A 17245-nucleotide genomic window follows, 5' to 3' on the forward strand; every position below is an offset into this window, starting at 1 on the left:
CTTTGGTCACTCGATTACAGACCTAAAAGTTGCAATTCTTCAACTAAAAAACTTCAAAAACAGACTCCAACCAGAGACTGCTGAATTGGAATTCATTTGCAAACTGGATACAATTAACTGAGGCTTAAATAGAGGCTGGGAGTGGAAGGGTCATTTCACAAAGTAAAATTATTTCCCCATGTTTATTTCTCCTCACCCCCACCCCCCACTGTTCCTCAGACTTTCTTGTCAGCTGCTGGAAATGGCCCACCTTGATTATCACTACAAAAGGTCCCCCCCCCCCGTTTTCCTGCTGGTAATAGCTCACCTTAAGTGATCACTCTCGTTACCGTGTGTATGGTAACACCCATTGTTTCATGTTCTCTCTGTATATAAATCTCCCCACTGTATTTTCCACTGAATGCATCCAATGAAGTGAGCTGTAGCTCACGAAAGCTTATGCTCAAAGAAATTTCCTAGTCTCTAAGGTGCCACAAGTCCTCCTTTTCTTCAAGTGAGATGGTAATTCCTTAATTCCCTGGGTTACTTCCTGGCCACTTCTGTGACTTTAGTGCCATTATGAAAACTGTTCTCAAAATCTCTGGGTCCCCTTGCCCTACGCTGTGGTTATGAAAGCTCCTTCTCAGCTCCTTTTACTTTCCTGCTTTCCAGTTACTGTAAATAAACCATTAACACAATTCTTCTTGTTTCTTCCACATTCTTGTCTTAGTTCCAGTTGTTGTGGGCAGAGTCATGAGATGTGTTTGTGACACTCTACACCTTGGGGGAGCGTCTTATGCTTAGAAGAAGCACACGGGATCTTTTCAGGGGAAAAGGCAATACACCGCATTTCTTGAAAATACAACTCTTAGCATACGCATTTAATCACACACACACGTCCTGCAGATGGTCTTACAGTTACCAGTTTGCTGTAGCTCTTGTCAATCTAACGGCCAGTTAGAATGAAAACAAGAGAGGAGCTGAGCTCCGTTGGTCGCAAACCCATGCTCCGAGGCTTTGCAGGACTGAACCCAGAGTCTGATGGCAAAACACCCCAGCTTTAGACTTGTAAATTCCAACTTTCGTCGATGGATTTTGCAATGTCATTCTGTAATCGTTAGTCCTCAAGTGGGATTAATCTCCGGGTTTTCCGCTGTTATTGTTTGGTGGTTTTGTTGGCTTCCCATCCTTAGATCTTCTTTGTCTTGCATTCAGGGTGCCTGCCTCGCCTCTGAGGTCATCAATGCTGCTAACATGTTTAGTGTCGGATACGGTGGATGTTTTCTGATTGTCTCCTGCTGTTTCCAAGTCTCTCACGTCTTCTTGACCATCTGGACATTTGTGAGGCCTTTTCTCAGACCTCAGAATCTGGCTGATGCTCCTTTACCAATGGCACTCGAGGCCGTTCCTTCCTGCTCTCAGAAAGGGTGGCGGGCAGAACATGGTCAAATCCTATCCTACATCAATCCATTTAATACATGGTTATCCCTTGTCTTTCATTATGCAAAATGCAAACATCAAATCCTACTCCTCTAGGTGCCCTGTAACCCCCATATTCCTCACCTTGGATTGAATTGTGTTGTTACCTTGCATGGCATGGTTTCCATGTATCCGGGGAAAGGTTAGGAGATACCAGCAAGGAAAGTCAGGAACCCCCGGGTGGGGTGTGAAACAGCCCATCCACAGCCGTTGCCCAGCAAGGAAGCTCCCATTCAGTGATTCCCCTGCCTGAGGCCACAGCAAGGGAATTGCTGCACCGTGCTGGGAGATTGAGCAATGCCCCCATTCCCACCGCAGACATGCCTGGACTGGGGCTTCCCAAGCACACGGGCTGTGGGGGCAAAAACCAAACCCAAACCCGGGGCCCACGCTTGGCCTTTCTCCTCCCCCAACCGACACTGCCAGCAAGAAGGACACTGAAGACTTGAGACTGCAACTGAGGGGACGGGCCTGGGCACACAGCACGTCGTACGTCACACACAAAATGTCGAATCTCGCACCCACAACTCCTCGCACGTCACACCCACAGAACATATTGCACGTCGCGCACACAGCACGTCGCACGTCAGACACACAAACACGTCTCACACACACACAAAACATGACACACAACCCGTCTCACAGACAGAAAACACTACACACACCACATCACACAAAACACGTCACATGACACCACAGACACAACACCACACACACACTTAATACGACACACAAAATGGCACACAACACACACAAGATGACAGGCAACAGATCACACAACACACCACACAGACACACACAACACAGAACATGTCACACGTCGCACCTCACACACAAAGGTCACACGTCGCACACAACACGACGCACGAAGCATGTCGTACACCACACATCACAATTCGCATGCACACACAGCATGTCGCACGTCACAGTCACGCACACCACACATCTCACGTCAGACGTCTCACACACACAACACGTCGCACGTCGCACATCACACACACAAAGTGTTGTGCATCACACACAACGTCGTTCGTCACATGTCACACGTCGCATGCCCACACAGCACATCGCATATCGCAAATCAAACACACAGCACGTCACGTTTCGCATATCTCACACACACAACACGTCACACACACACAGCACGACACACAACACTTGTGTGTGTGAGACGTGTTTGTGTGCGTGTGATGTGTTGTGCATGTGTTGTCTGTCGTATAGAGTGTTGTATTCAGTGTGTGTGGGACGTGTTGTGTTGTGTGTGTGTGTCTGTGTGTTGTGTTGTGTGTGTGATGTGTTGTGTGCAATGTTGTGTGTTTGTTTTGTGTTGTGTGCCGTTTGTGTGGTGTGTGTCGCACGCACAGAGACAACACATCTCACCTCGCACGCACAGCACGTCGCACGCTCACATAGCACGTCACACACACAGTACATTGCGCATCACACATCTCACACACACAACATCACACAAACACACAGCACGACACACAACACATGTGTGTGAGACGTCTTTGTGAGTGTGCGATGTGTTGTGTGTGTGCTGTGTGTCGTCCAGAGTGTTGTGTTCCGTGTGTGATGTGTTGTGTTTCATGTTGTGTGTGGTGTGTGTGTGGTGTTTTGTGACGTGTTGTGTGTGTCATGTAGAGTGTTGTGTGACGTGTTGTGTGTGTGTCTGTGTGGTGAGTGGTGTGGTGTGTGTATGTGATGGGTTGTGTGTCGTGTTGTGTGTCATGAGACATTTTGTGTGTGACATGGTGTGTGTCGCACGTACAGAAACAACACATCGTACGCCGCACACTGCACGCCGCACACACAACACGTCGCACGTCGCTTGTCACACATTGGACATAGACACACAACACGTCGCACATCAGACACACACAACACGTCGCACGTCATGTCACTCCCAGCAAGTCGCACTTCACACATGTCCCACGCGTGTCACACGCGCACACACAGCACGTCGTATGTCATGCACAACACGTCGCGTGTAGCACGGACACACAACACATCGCACGTAACACACACAAGATGTCACGTGTTGCACATCACACACAAAACATCGCATGTCACAGGCACATACACAACACGTCCCATGTCGCATGATGCACATTGCACATAGCACAGACACACACAACACGCTGCCCGTTGCACGCACGCACAGCACGTCGCACGTCACACTCAAAAACACATCTCACACCACACAACACGACACACGCCGTGTCACACAGACACAAAACGCTACACACATGTCACACACACAACACAGAATACGTCACACAGACAGACACAAACACACACATGACACACACCACGTCACGCACAACACATCACATGACACCAAAAACACAACACCACACACACACTCAACATGGCACACAACATGACAAAACACATCACACAGACAGACACAAACACGACACACAATGTCACACGCACACTACACAAAACACGTCTCACACACACACCACGTCACATGTCACCACAAACACAATACCACACACACAATCCACACAACACTCTAGACGACACACAACACCACACACAAGACATCACACACACACACACACAACCCGTCACACACACACATATCACGGCACACACAACATGACACAGAAAACGACTCACACAGAACCACACACAACACGACACACACAGAAACACATCACACGTCCCACAAAACATGTTGCACATTGTCACACACACTCATGTACACATGTCGCACATTGCACGCCGCACGACACACACAAAAACCTGTCACACACACAAACACACACACAACACATCACACACACAATGTCTCATGCACACACAAGACACACAACCCGTCTCACACATACACACACATAACACGACACACACAACACGTCACACACACACAAATACACACAACACGACAGACAACACGACACACAGACAGACACAAACACACACGACACAGAACTTGTCACGCACACAGAACACTACACAAAACACATCTCACAAACACACACCATGTCATATGACACTACAAACACAATACCACACACACAATCTACACAACTCTAGATGACACACAAAATGACACACATGTCACACACACACAAAACGACACACACACACACAAAACATCTCACACACACACAAAACACGACACACAACCCGTCTCACACACAAACATAACATGACAAACAGAACACGACACACACCATGACACACCAGGACACACCAGGACACCTCCTATGATACACTGCTCCGAGTGACACTCTCAAACAGGTCCCCACAGCTCCCCAGCCTCCCCACACCGGGAGGCAGGTGTGAGAGGATTGTTCTCCCCGACTGACAGAGGGAGAAACAAAGGCTGAGAAAGGCGAAGGGCCTTGTCTTCCATCACACACCTGTCGGGATAGAGTTGGGAACAGGACCCGGGTGTCCTGACTTTCAAACGAACCATCAGTCTGGAGTTTCACACACTGAATGATCAGAATAAAGTCACCTGCAATGAGCTACAGACCAACAACCATTCACACTGATTCTTCAGCAAGTGTTTTAGAAGCAGGAGAACACCAGCGAGAACCAGGAACGGCTCAGAGACAATCAGCAGCGAGAGGGAGAACAATTCACCAAGCAGATGATTGGTTCTGGCTTATTTGCTGGGCCTTAAACGAGAACAACAAAGTCCTGAGTCTCCTCCCTGCCACGAGACCCCCTGCTCAGCCAATCAGCGTGGAGACTCTGGCGGTGGCTGAGGGTTCCCCAGATGGCCCAGGGATGGCTCAGGTCACTGGTGAGGATCACTCTCAGAGCACGCTTCCTGTCCCATCTCTTTGGGAGGCCTCCCACCATGAGGGCTACAGAGCAGCCCCCTCCTCGCCAGTGGAGGGAGAGAAGCAGGAAAAGGGAAACCAAAAAAGACAAACCCCAAGAACTCGAAGGGACAAAGGCCTAGCTGGGGGAAAATTGTCCCACCTTAACCTCCTGTTTTCCATGCCGAGAATTTGGCCAGCACCGGGCGGATCAGGCTGCCTCGGTACCAAACCTCTCTGGGGCTCTTCCCTTCTCCACAGGGACGTCTGTCTTCTCGCTCAATGAGCAGTGGGAAAGGAGAAAACTCCAGAGAGGCTCCACCTCGCGCTCACATACGAGACCCTGAATTCTCTCTCAGTCCTCAAGGAGACACCTCAAGAAGGAGACTCCCTGCAGCAAAGCCCCGGGGGTCTCTGAGATCCCCCTGCCCTGCAGCCTGTCCTCCCTGGCCGTTGTCGTGGACTCTCTGTGAGGTCACCGCCTCCCAACCTCCTTTCACCAATCAGCTGAGTGCTGCAAAAGGCCCTTGTGATGTCACTGCCACCCCCACCCCTGCCCTGCAGGGCTCATGTCCTGCCCCGAGCCGGCTCCTGTGCGTGTTTGAGCTGCTCCCCCTGGGTCACCCCCACACACTCAGTGGTCGTGCAAGGGTTCACGCAGGCCACACGTGGAACCATCAGAGGATGCTCAATGTGCCGCACTCGGTTTTGCAGAGGTTTGGAGACTTGAAGGCCAGAAGAGACTGTTAGATCATCTCATCTGGCCCCCCTACACATTACAGGCCTCCTGCATGGTGCAGTCGTGAGTTTTGGACCAAAGCAGACTCGAGAAAGGCATCTCATCAAGGGATGGAGGAAGCACCACTTCCCTTGGGAGTCTGGAGGAAATTGATGCTGTGGGGGGCAGGGAATTGACCCCAAGGCCACACTTGTGAGTCTGTATCATAACACACATGAACAACAGCACTGCGCGAAGTATGTACACGTCACCTTAACTCTGATGTTTCCTAACGTTTAAAGGCCTGGTCTCCAGGGTTTTCTTTGTGCTTACAGATCTCTTTTGGGGAGAGATGCAATCATTTAGCTCAGAGTGGGAGCCATGTTAGTCTGTATCAGCAAAAAAAACCCAACCAAACAAACAAAAAAACAAAACAAGGAGTAGTTCTGGCACCTTAGAGACTAACAAATGTATTTGGGCACATTTGATGGTGTGGCTGATGTGATTAGGTCCGAGGATGGTGTCCCTAGACTAGATATGTGCAGTGGGTTTGTTGCAAGGATAGGTTCCTGGGTTAGTGTTTTTGTTGTCTGGTTGCTGGTGAGTATTTGCTTCAGGTTGGGGGGCTGTCTGTAAGTGGGGACTGGCCTGTGAGATTGAGGGATCGTCCTTAAGAATAGATTGTAGATCCTCGATTCTGCCCTGGAGATCTTTTAGTTGGGGGCTGAAGCTGATGGCTGGTGGCGTTCGGTTCCTTTCTTTGTTGGGCCTGTCCTGGAGTAGGTGACTTCTGAGTATTCTTCCTTTCAGCAGGTGGGGATTGTAGTTTGAAGAATGCTGTCATAAATATAAAGGGAAGGGTAAACCCCTTTAAAATCCCTCCTGGTCAGAGGAAAAATCCTCTCACCTGTAAAGGGTTAAGAAGCTAAAGGTAACCTCGCTGGCACCTGACCAAAATGACCAATGAGGAGACAAGATACTTTCAAAAGCTGGGGGGAGGGAGAAAAACAAAGGGTCTGTGTCTGTCTGTATGCTGCTTTTGCCGGGGATAGAACAGGAATGGAGTCTTAGAACTTTTAGTAAGTAATCTCGCTAGGTATGTGTTAGATTATGATTTCTTTAAATGGCTGAGAAAGGAACTGTGCTGAATGGAATGACTATTCCTGTCTGTGTGTCCTTTTTGTAACTTAAGGTTTTGCCTAGAGGGATTCTCTATGTTTTGAATCTAATTACCCTGAAAGGTATCTACCATCCTGATTTTACAGAGGGGATTTCTTTACTTCTATTAAAAGTCTTCTTGTAAGAAAACTGAATGCTTTTTCATCATTCTCAGATCCAAGGGTTTGGGTCTGTGGTCACCTATGGAAATTGGTGAGGATTTTTACCAAACCTTTCCCAGGAAGTGGGGTGCAAGGGTTGGCAGGATTTTGGGGGGAAAGACGTGTCCAAACTACGTTTCCCAGTAAACCCAGTTAGAGTTTGGTGGTGGCAGTGGAGATCCAGGGACAAAGGATAAAATTTATTTGTACCTTGGGGAAGTTTTAACCTAAGTTGGTGAAAGTAAGCTTAGGAGGTTTTCATGCAGGTCCCCACATCTGTACCCTAGAGTTCAGAGTGGGGGAGGAACCTTGACAAATGCTTGATAGAGATCCTGTCGGTGTTTGTCTCTGTCTGAGGGATTGGAGCAAATGCGGTTGTATCTTAGAACTTGGCTGTAGACAACGGATCGTGTGATGTGGTCTGGATGAAAGCTGGAGGCATGTAGGTAAGTATAGCGGTCCAGGATAGGGTGGTGTTTATGTGACCATTGCTTATTAGCACTGTAGTGTCTAGGAAGTGGGTGTCCTGGGTGGCCTCTCCTTCTGCCCCTCCACCCCCACCAACATGATACAGTTCTGCGGTGACCTGGAATGCGACTTTCCACGTCTCCGACGGAAGCAATATTTCCAACACACCTCTGAACAACACACTAATCCACAGAGACCTTCCGACCAACACGACAAAAAGAAGGATTCTGCCTGAAGGTCGAAACAGCAGACTGGACTTAAACTTGAGTGCTTCAGCCGACAAGCACGGGCTGAAGTGGTCGAAAAGCAGCATCACTTGGCCCATAACCTCAGCTGTGCAGAACACAACACCGTCCACAGCCTCAGGAACAACTCTGACATCAGAATCAAAAAGGCTGACAAAGGAGGTGCTGTCGTCATCCTGAATAGGTTGGAATATGAACAAGAGGCTGCTCGGCAGCTCTCCAACTCCACATTCTCCAGCCCATTCCCCTCTGATCCCACTCAGGGTGACCAAGAGAAACTGCATCATCTGCTCAAGAAACTCCCTGAAAAAGCACAAGAACAAATCTGCACAGACCCACCCCTAGAACCCCGACCAGGGGTCTTCTATCTGCTACCCAAGATCCATAAACCTGGAAATCCTGGACGCCCCGTCATCTCAGGTATATCTGGCTAGGGATGCTGGTCGCGCAGGGCCTGAGGAGAGAGTCGACACAGCCAGATACTCCTGCTGTCAGGATGCCCATACCTGAGAGGATTTCATCGCAGTCTCTCACGAGGGGGTTCAGGCTCCAGTGCTCTGCTCTGTTTTCCCAGCCCTGTGCAGGGGGTTGTTTCCAGTTTCAGAAATGGGGCAATGTTCACACACTCCCAATGGGTCTTTGCATGAATCAGGCCCTAAGCCAGGGGCAGGCAAACTTTGGCCTGATGCCGGATCGGGTTTCAGAAATTGTACAGAGGGACAGTTAGGGGAGGCTGGGCCTCCTCAAAGAGCAAGGCATGGCCCGGCCCCTGCCCCCATCTGACCCCCGCTTCTCGCCCCCGGATGGCCGTCCCGGGCCTCCGGCCCCATCCAACCTTTCTGTTCTCTGAGGGGCTCCAGATCCCCCTCCCCTAACAGCCCCCCACCACTCCATCCAACCCCCCCTCCTTCCTGTCTGCCACCCGGACCTTCTGCCCCATCCAACCAGCCCTTCTCCCTGACCGCCCCGGGACCTCCTGCTGCCATTCATCCCCCTGTTCCCCGCCCTCTCACCACCCCGACCCCATCCACCCCCCAGCCCCTGACCCCCCCCGAACTCCCCTGCCCTCTACCCCACCCCTCCCTTGCTCCCTGCCCCCTGACCGCGCAGCCTGGAGCCCCAGGACCAGCCGCCGGGCCGCACTGCAGAGAGCCCCGGGGTCGGCCAGGCTCGTTGCCCCGCTGCCCGGAGCATGGGCCGGCGGCGCTGGGAGCGGAGGCTGCGGGGGGGGAACGGCAGGGACGCGGCCGGGGGCTCTCCAGAACGGCTCAGAGCCCCCGGCCCCTCTTCTGCCCCCCCCGCTCCCCACATGTCACAGCCACCCCACCCAACTGAGACACCCCACCCCACAGACCCCTCCCCTCCCTACAGCCCCCCATAGCCATGCTGTGTCCCCCTGGGAGCTGCCATGGTGCTGCCCCTCCCAACCCAACCCAACAGCTGCAGCCATGCCATTGACCCAAGTCCCCAATCCAGGTCCCCTATAGCCTCTCCCTCCCCGCCGCATCCCTCCCAGACCCAGTCCCCATCCCTACAACCCAATTGCCACCTGTCCACAACCCCCCTTTCCTCCTCCCACAGCACCAATCCATCCCCTACCCTCCCACAGCTCCCACCACACAGACCCCTCCACCTCCCAGCTGGGCCCCCTCCCCGCCCCCCTCCACCCCACCCACCCCATCAGACACCCGCGCCCGCTGGTGCACCAGGGTTTCCCCAAGACCCACCAACAGCTGTGAATGGTGTGGGGGAGAAGGTGTTGGCATTTGGTTGTGTATTGGGATTATGTGTACGTGTCGAGGCTTGTGGGGGCTTTGTGCTGGGGGAGAAACTGAGCCCTGATTCGGGGCCAGGGCTTCTCTGACTCGGGGTCCTATGAAGGGAGCCAGCCAGTCAGGCCCTGGAACAGGAGCCAGCAAACAGGGCTGTAAACAGGGGAGTCTGAGGGGGAGTTTGTCTTGTGGTGCTTGTTTGGGGTTTGTTGTTCCTGTGGGGGGTGGGATTTGGGTGTTTCCCAGGTGAACAGGATTTAGGTGGGAAGGCGATGACAGACACAGAGGCAGCGGTGGGAGTGACTCATGTCGTGGAAGACACAATGGAGATGACTGGCTGTGGAAGCTGCCGCATGTCCATGATCCTGGAGGGGGGACGTGGTAAGAGTTTTGTCTGCATGAAATGCCGTCTGCTCGAGCTGATGGAGGAGAAGATCTGAGGTTTGGAGATGCAGGTGGAAAGTCTGGTTGAGTTTAGAAAGGGGTTTGAGCAGATGATGGAGCAAAGACATGAGGTATCTGAAGGGAAAAGCTCTGACTTGCAGATGGAAGCAGGACTGAGGAATTCTGAGGGGAGACTGCTGGGTGAGGAAAGTGGTCAGTGAAAGCATGTGACTAAAAAAAAACCAGGCAAAGGAAAAGACGGGCTAGTGAAGGAGAAATAGAGTTCAGGAATAGTTTTTGAGAGTTGGAAAATGAAGAAGGGGCTCAACAGGTAGTCACTGAAGGTGGAGGGGCAAGGAGGAAGAGAAGAGCGGCTAGTCCTATAGGAAAAGGGGAAGAGTCAATGGAGACTACACCAAATATGAGCCACAGGAGGATACAGGATGGGTTGAAGAGGATTACAAGGGAGAATAGGAATAGAAAGAACTTGCAGCCAGAGGGAACAGGGGATAGACTGGAGAATAGCATTGTCACCAGGGAAAGGCAGGGCTACGTGATCGGGGACTCTTTACTGAGAAGACTAGACAGGCCTGTAAAGAGAGCTGATCCAGAGAATAGAAGGGTGTGCTGTCTTCCAGGTGCTAAGATACGGGATGTAGATCTGAGGTTGAAAAGGATCCTAAAGGGAACGGGAAAGAATCCCCTAATTATCCTTCATGTGGGAACAAATGATACAGCTAGATTCTCGCTGGAAAGGATTAAGGGAGACTGTGCTTGGCTGGGGAAGACGCTAAAGGAAATCGAGGCTCAGGTGATCTGTGGTGGGATTTTGCCTATTCCTGGAGAAGGTCAACAAAGGCGTGACAAGATTATGACTATCAACAGATGGCTCAGGCAGTGGTGCTAGAAGGACAGCTTTGGGATGAATGGCCACTGGGAGGCATTCCTGGACAGAGGACAGTTCTCTCGGGATGGACTTCATCTGAGTAGGGAAGGAAACAGACTTCTAGGATGGAGGCTGGCACAACTGATTAAGGGAGCTTTAATCTAGGAATCTGGGGGAGATGATTGGTTGGGGAATGTCCAGGTAATCTCCATGCCGGATTTTAGCCTTGAGAGGGAAGAAAAGAAAGTAAGAAAGGATACAGCCGTGGGTAGGGGAATGGCTATAAGGAGGAAGGGCAGTGTGGACACCAGTCTAGTAGGTTCTGCTGGCTGTGGAATGACCGTGCCTCATTGGGTAAAGAACGTGAGCGAGGCCAAACAGCAAAAATGAAGATGTTTGTACACCAATGCGAGGAGCCTAGGTAACAAAATGGAGGAACGAGAGGTACTGGTGCAGGAAGTGAAACCAGATATTCTCGGGAGAACAGAAACAGGGTGGAATAGTCGTCATGACTGGACTACGGGTGTTGAAGGGTATGTGCTGTTTAGGAAAGACCGAAATAAAGGTCAAGGTGGTGGAGTAGCATTGTCTATCAATGAGGAGGTCGAATGTAAAGAAATCAGCGATGGAATGGATAAGACAGAGTCCGTCTGGGCAAAAATGACATTGGGGAAGCAAACGACTCGAGCCTCCCCTGGGATAGTGCTTGGAGTCTGCTAGAGGCCGCCGGGATCTCATGTGGATATGGATCGAGCCCTCTTTAATGTTTTTAATGAAGTAAATACTCATGGAAACTGCGTGATCATGGGAGACGTCGCACGCGCGCACAACACGACACACAACCCGTCACACACACACAAATCACACATAACACGTCACACACTGAACAAAACACTCAAGACAACACACACACAACCACGTCTCACACACACACGACACACAACGTCTCACACACAGAGACACGTCTCTCACACACGCCGACACACATGCAAGGCACACGACGGCTCTCACACACGTCCACACACAAACACACGACACATAATGTCGCACACATGCCGACACACACACACACGCCGACACACAATACTGACACACATGAAACTGACAAACACACGACACAGACAACGACTGACACACACACACAAGACACACGACGTCTCACACACACACACACACATGACGTCTCACACACACACACAACTTCTCTCACATAGGCCCACACATGACACGCCCACACAACACACACCCACACACGCCCACACAACGCACGCAGAACAAACGCCCACACACACGACACATGCAGAACACACAACACACCACACGACACGCCCCCCACACACAAAACACAACACAACACAACATACGCCCACGCCGAAAGACACACACCACACACAACTCACGCCCACACACACACTCACCCACACCCACCCGCCGACTCACGACGACTCACACACAGCGAGACGGCAAACACACTGACACACATGACGTCTCACACGCCCACGACACGACACTGACACGTCACACGACACACAAGACGGCAGAGGACACGACACCGAAATCACACCCCGGAGATGACCCCCCGCGGGGGCGAGAGCGGAGCGGGGACGGTCGGGGGAACTCGGTCTCTGGGCGGCGCGTGGGGCCGGTGTGGGCGGGAGGGAAGAGGGCGGCAGGGCCGAGGGCGAGATTCCCAGCCCCCGTCGAGCGCTGTGGAGCGAGGGCTCCGGCTCGGCTCTCGCAGCGGCTCTGGCGAGGAATGGTGCCGGAGCTCTCGCCGGAGGGGAACGCGGCAGGAGGGGCCTGAGCCGCTTGGGCCTCTTTCCAAGGAGGCGGAACCAGGCCTCCGCTCTCTGCCCGCTGCAGACCCGGCTGCCAGGTCGGCGCTGCCAGTTCCTCGTCCGCACTCGCCGTCTTCTCATGTGTTCGCCAACTCGCTCTCTCCCCTCTGCTCTCCTGGTGCCGTCTCCCTTGGTAGGACACGGGTAGGTGTGCATTCCCACAGGTGAGGTCTCGGGAGCCATGGAGACGTCGGAGCGGAGGAAAATCATGCAGGGCAGTAGAAAGGCTGCAGAAAGTACCTGAAGAGACAAAGGGAATGAGAAGGGGGAAGTCCAGACTAAGACAGGAGTCTAGTCTGCAAAGAGAAACAACGGGAAGTCTAAGCTACAGAAACTCTTCAAGTTGCCAAAAGACATTTAGGATGGGAAATGACTTCTTGAATCCAGTCTCTTTAAGATTTTAGGCTTAGTATGTGTGTGTATTTGTATTTGCTTAGCAATCTGCCTTCTTCTGTTTGCTATCCCTTATAATCACTGAAAATCTGCCTTTTCTAGTGAAACTATTTGTTGTTTATTATTATTATTAAACTCAGTTTGTGCAACGGGTGCTCCGGGAGGAAATGATTTGTGTGTTACTCCAAGGGGCCGCCCGGTGTCACTGTTGCTCCATAAGGGAAATGCTTTGTGCAATACCTGGTTTAGCCACCCACTGTCACTGTTGGTCCAGGAGGGAAATGATTTGTGCAATACCTGAATTGGCCACACAGTGTCCCCATTGCTCCGTGAGGAAATGCTTTCTGCATTACTCCAAGTGGCCACCCGGTGTCACTGTTGGGCCAGGAGGGAAATGATTTGTGCATTACACTGACTGGCCACCCAGTGTCACTGTTGCTCCGTTAAGGAAATTATTTGTGCATTACCCAGAGTGGCCACCGAGTGTCACTGTTGCTCCATTAGGGAAATGCTTTGTGCAATACCTGGATTAGCCACCCGGTGTCACTGTTGCTCTGTGAGGGAAATGGTTTGTACATTATCTGGATTGGCCACCTGGTGTCACTGTTTCTCCACGATGGAAATGGTTTGTGCAATACCCTGAGGGGCCACCCAAGACAACACACAGAAAACACGACAGACAACACTGACACACACACACACAACACGACACCGACACACACAGAGAGAACACTCTCACACACACACAACACAGGACACCGAAAGACACAAACAACATGACACACAAATAAACTGACACACAAAACAGCACACAAGACACACAAAAATCACACACAACACACGACACCGACACATACACACACACACACTTGATGACGCACAAAACAGCAGACAACGTGACAAAGAAATCACACATGACACCGACACACACACACAATATGACACACAACACCTCACATGACACACAAAACGGCACACGTGACACACACACACAACACGATGCACAAAACTTCGCACACAAAATATCACACACCCACACACAACACGACACACGATACCGACACACGACACACAAAACGGCACACAACACGAGACACAAAAATCTCACACAACACATGACACCGACACACACAACATGCACACAAAACGGCACACACCGTCACATGCACACAACACGGTATACAACATGGCACACACACACACTCAACACGGACCACAACACGCACACATAAACACATCTCACACACACAAAACAACACACAAGTCACACACACAACACGTCACACGACACACGCAACACGACACACACAGCACGTCACACGGCAGAAGGTTTCATCGAGGAGGAGGATGTCCCGGGGTCCCCGGGCGATGCTCTGGGACTGCTCCCCAGGAAGCCAGGCAGGACTCTGGGGAAGTCTCCTCTCGGGGAGCAGCCTGTCTGCAGGACACACAGCTCCCCCGGCTCCACCTTCCTGGCTCTGACCTCGGAGCCTTCAGCCTCCTCTGCCCCTCCCTGCGCTTCCCACAGCCAGTCCGCCCAGGCGGGGTCCTGGGGGGGGCAGAGGGTCCTGCCCCCCAACTCCGCAGTCAGACGGGACTCTCAGCCAGCCAGGAAAACAGAGGTTTATTAGACCACAGGGACATGGTCTAACACAGAGCTTGTAGGTGCAGAGAACAGGACCCCTCAGCCGGGTCCATTTTGGGGGGGGCAGTGAGCCAGACAACCCCGTCTGCCCTTCACTCCATGTCTCCAGCCAGCCCCCAACTGAAACTCCCCCCAGCCCCTCCTCCTCTGGGCTTTGTCCCTGTCCCCGGCCAGGAGGGCACCCGATTCCTTTGTTCTCCAACCCTTTAGCTCTCACCTCGCAGGGGGGAAGGGCCCAGGGCATCAGGTGCCAGGAAAGAGGGTGTCGGCCATTCTCTGTGTCCAGACCCCTGCACACACCTGCCCTCCAGAGCTCTGCAACGATCATACACCCTTACCCCACCCCCTAGATCCTTAAGAACTGCATAGGGGAAACTGAGGCACCCCCACACGATTCAGAGGAAACATGAAGTCCCGCTTCATCACAGATGACTCCAGGAGGTGAGTTGCTTGCTATCCTACCATGTTTTTCTCTGTCTCTCCTCTAGTGCGTTGGCCATCACACATACTCTGTCTCTGTCTCTGTCTCCGTCTCCGTCTCCTCTCCTCTCCTCTCCTCTCCTCTCTTGGTGCCAACAATGACCAGGCCCCGGGTGCCTGGGCCCCAGTGCCCCGCCTGTGCTCCATCTCTTCCTGTATCTGCCTCGCCCCTTCTCCCAGCCCACACTGCCCACCGCTGCCTGGATGATTTCCCCCTCTCCTCCACTGCACCCCCCTCTGTGGGGTCCCTGCCACTCACCGTCTGCCTCCTCTCCTCCACCCCCTCCCCCGCTTCCCCACGGGTCACTCTGGGGGCCGGTTTTCTTCACCATCTTTGTGCATGATCTGGAGGACGGGATGGATTGCACCCTCAGCAAGTTCGCAGATGACACTAAGCTGGGGGAAGAGGGAGATATGCTGGAGGGTCGGGATAGGGTTCAGAGTGACCCAGACCAATTAGAGGATTGGGCCAAAAGAAATCTGATGAGGTTCAGCAAGGACAAGTGCTGAGCCCTGCACTGAGGAGAGAAGAGTCCCAGGCAGTGCCCCAAGTGTGCCATGTCCCCGCCCCGAACCGACCCTCCCGGAGCATCCTCAATTCCATGAAACAGCTGTTCTGGGGTGGGCAGAAAGTGCTGGGAGGGAGCATGGGGAGTTGCTCAGTGGGGGTGTGTCTCTCTGGGTGGGGTCTGTGTGTGTTTACGCACAAGCTGATTGTGATATCACGGAGGCCAACAGCAAAGAGCGTCAGCATTCTTGCCCTGCCGTCAGTCTGCCAACTGGCTTGGTTGACAACGGCTGGTGACCCAAGGAGCTGCTGAGAGACGCGGACCATCCCTCTGTCAACCACTTCTTGAATCAGCTATTTCCACAGGTGTTTGAGGAACAAAAGGATGAGTTTTTACAGAAGGTAATTCCCAGATTCTTTCCCTGCTCATTAGATCGCACACGACAGGTCGGCGCCTCCTTCTCCTCGGGACGGGTGGGGGCGGGTGTGGCAACAGGCAGGTCTCAGCGTTCCCTTTTGATTTGAAAGTGGCCGTCTCTCAGGTCTCCTCCTGCTTCAGCCGGTCAGGTTCTTTGGAGGCAGATTTAGATGATTTTATCTTTCAGCAGACTAGTCGGGGGGAATTTCCAGGGATAGAACCAAAAGGGAAGATAACAAAACTCGTGTAGAATTTAGATTGAGATCTCCATCAATAGTCTTTCCCTTGGAGTTGCCCCTAATGCACTCCTTGCCTTCAAGTTGGGAATAGAAACCCTTTGTCTCCTGTCATGACTGCCAAAGAAATGTGTAAATGAGGATATTCTATGATTCTATGATTTACACCCATCAGGGGACACTGTCTTTTTGAGGCGGGTGCAGCTGGCTTGGGATGGTGCTGATGATGGATAGAAAACAGGCTGGAGTCAATGACAGATGGGACCACAGAAGGGGAAGGGGAAGGGGAAGGGCATCTCCATAGAAGGTCCTGGGTGCTCAGATACCCCAGTTCTAGGTACCCTGGCCTGTCCCAGAGAGAAAAGACAAAGAGGGGCCCAGCCCCCCGACAGTCATCCCATGGACAAGAATCTGGTTGGGAGTGGGCTGAAGGTTCCCGCTGGACAAAGGGGAGCTGAAGTCCCCCAGCGTCCTGGAATTTAAGCAATGCAAGCTTCAAACCCTGCACGGGTGGGGCCTGAGGGGCACCTGCAGAAGGTTGGGCTGGACAGGGGCGGCAGGTTTCTACAATTTTTGGTGGTTTCCAGAATGGGACCAAGTCCTGCCTCCCCGTCCACCTCCCCCCACATCTGCCTAAGGCTCTGGGAGTTTGGGTATGGGAGGGAGAGGGAAAGGGGTTGGGCTCTGGGAGG

This window comes from Lepidochelys kempii, unplaced genomic scaffold (assembly GCF_965140285.1).
Source record: "Lepidochelys kempii isolate rLepKem1 unplaced genomic scaffold, rLepKem1.hap1 scaffold_246, whole genome shotgun sequence".
Classification (NCBI taxonomy): Eukaryota; Metazoa; Chordata; order Testudines; family Cheloniidae; genus Lepidochelys; species Lepidochelys kempii.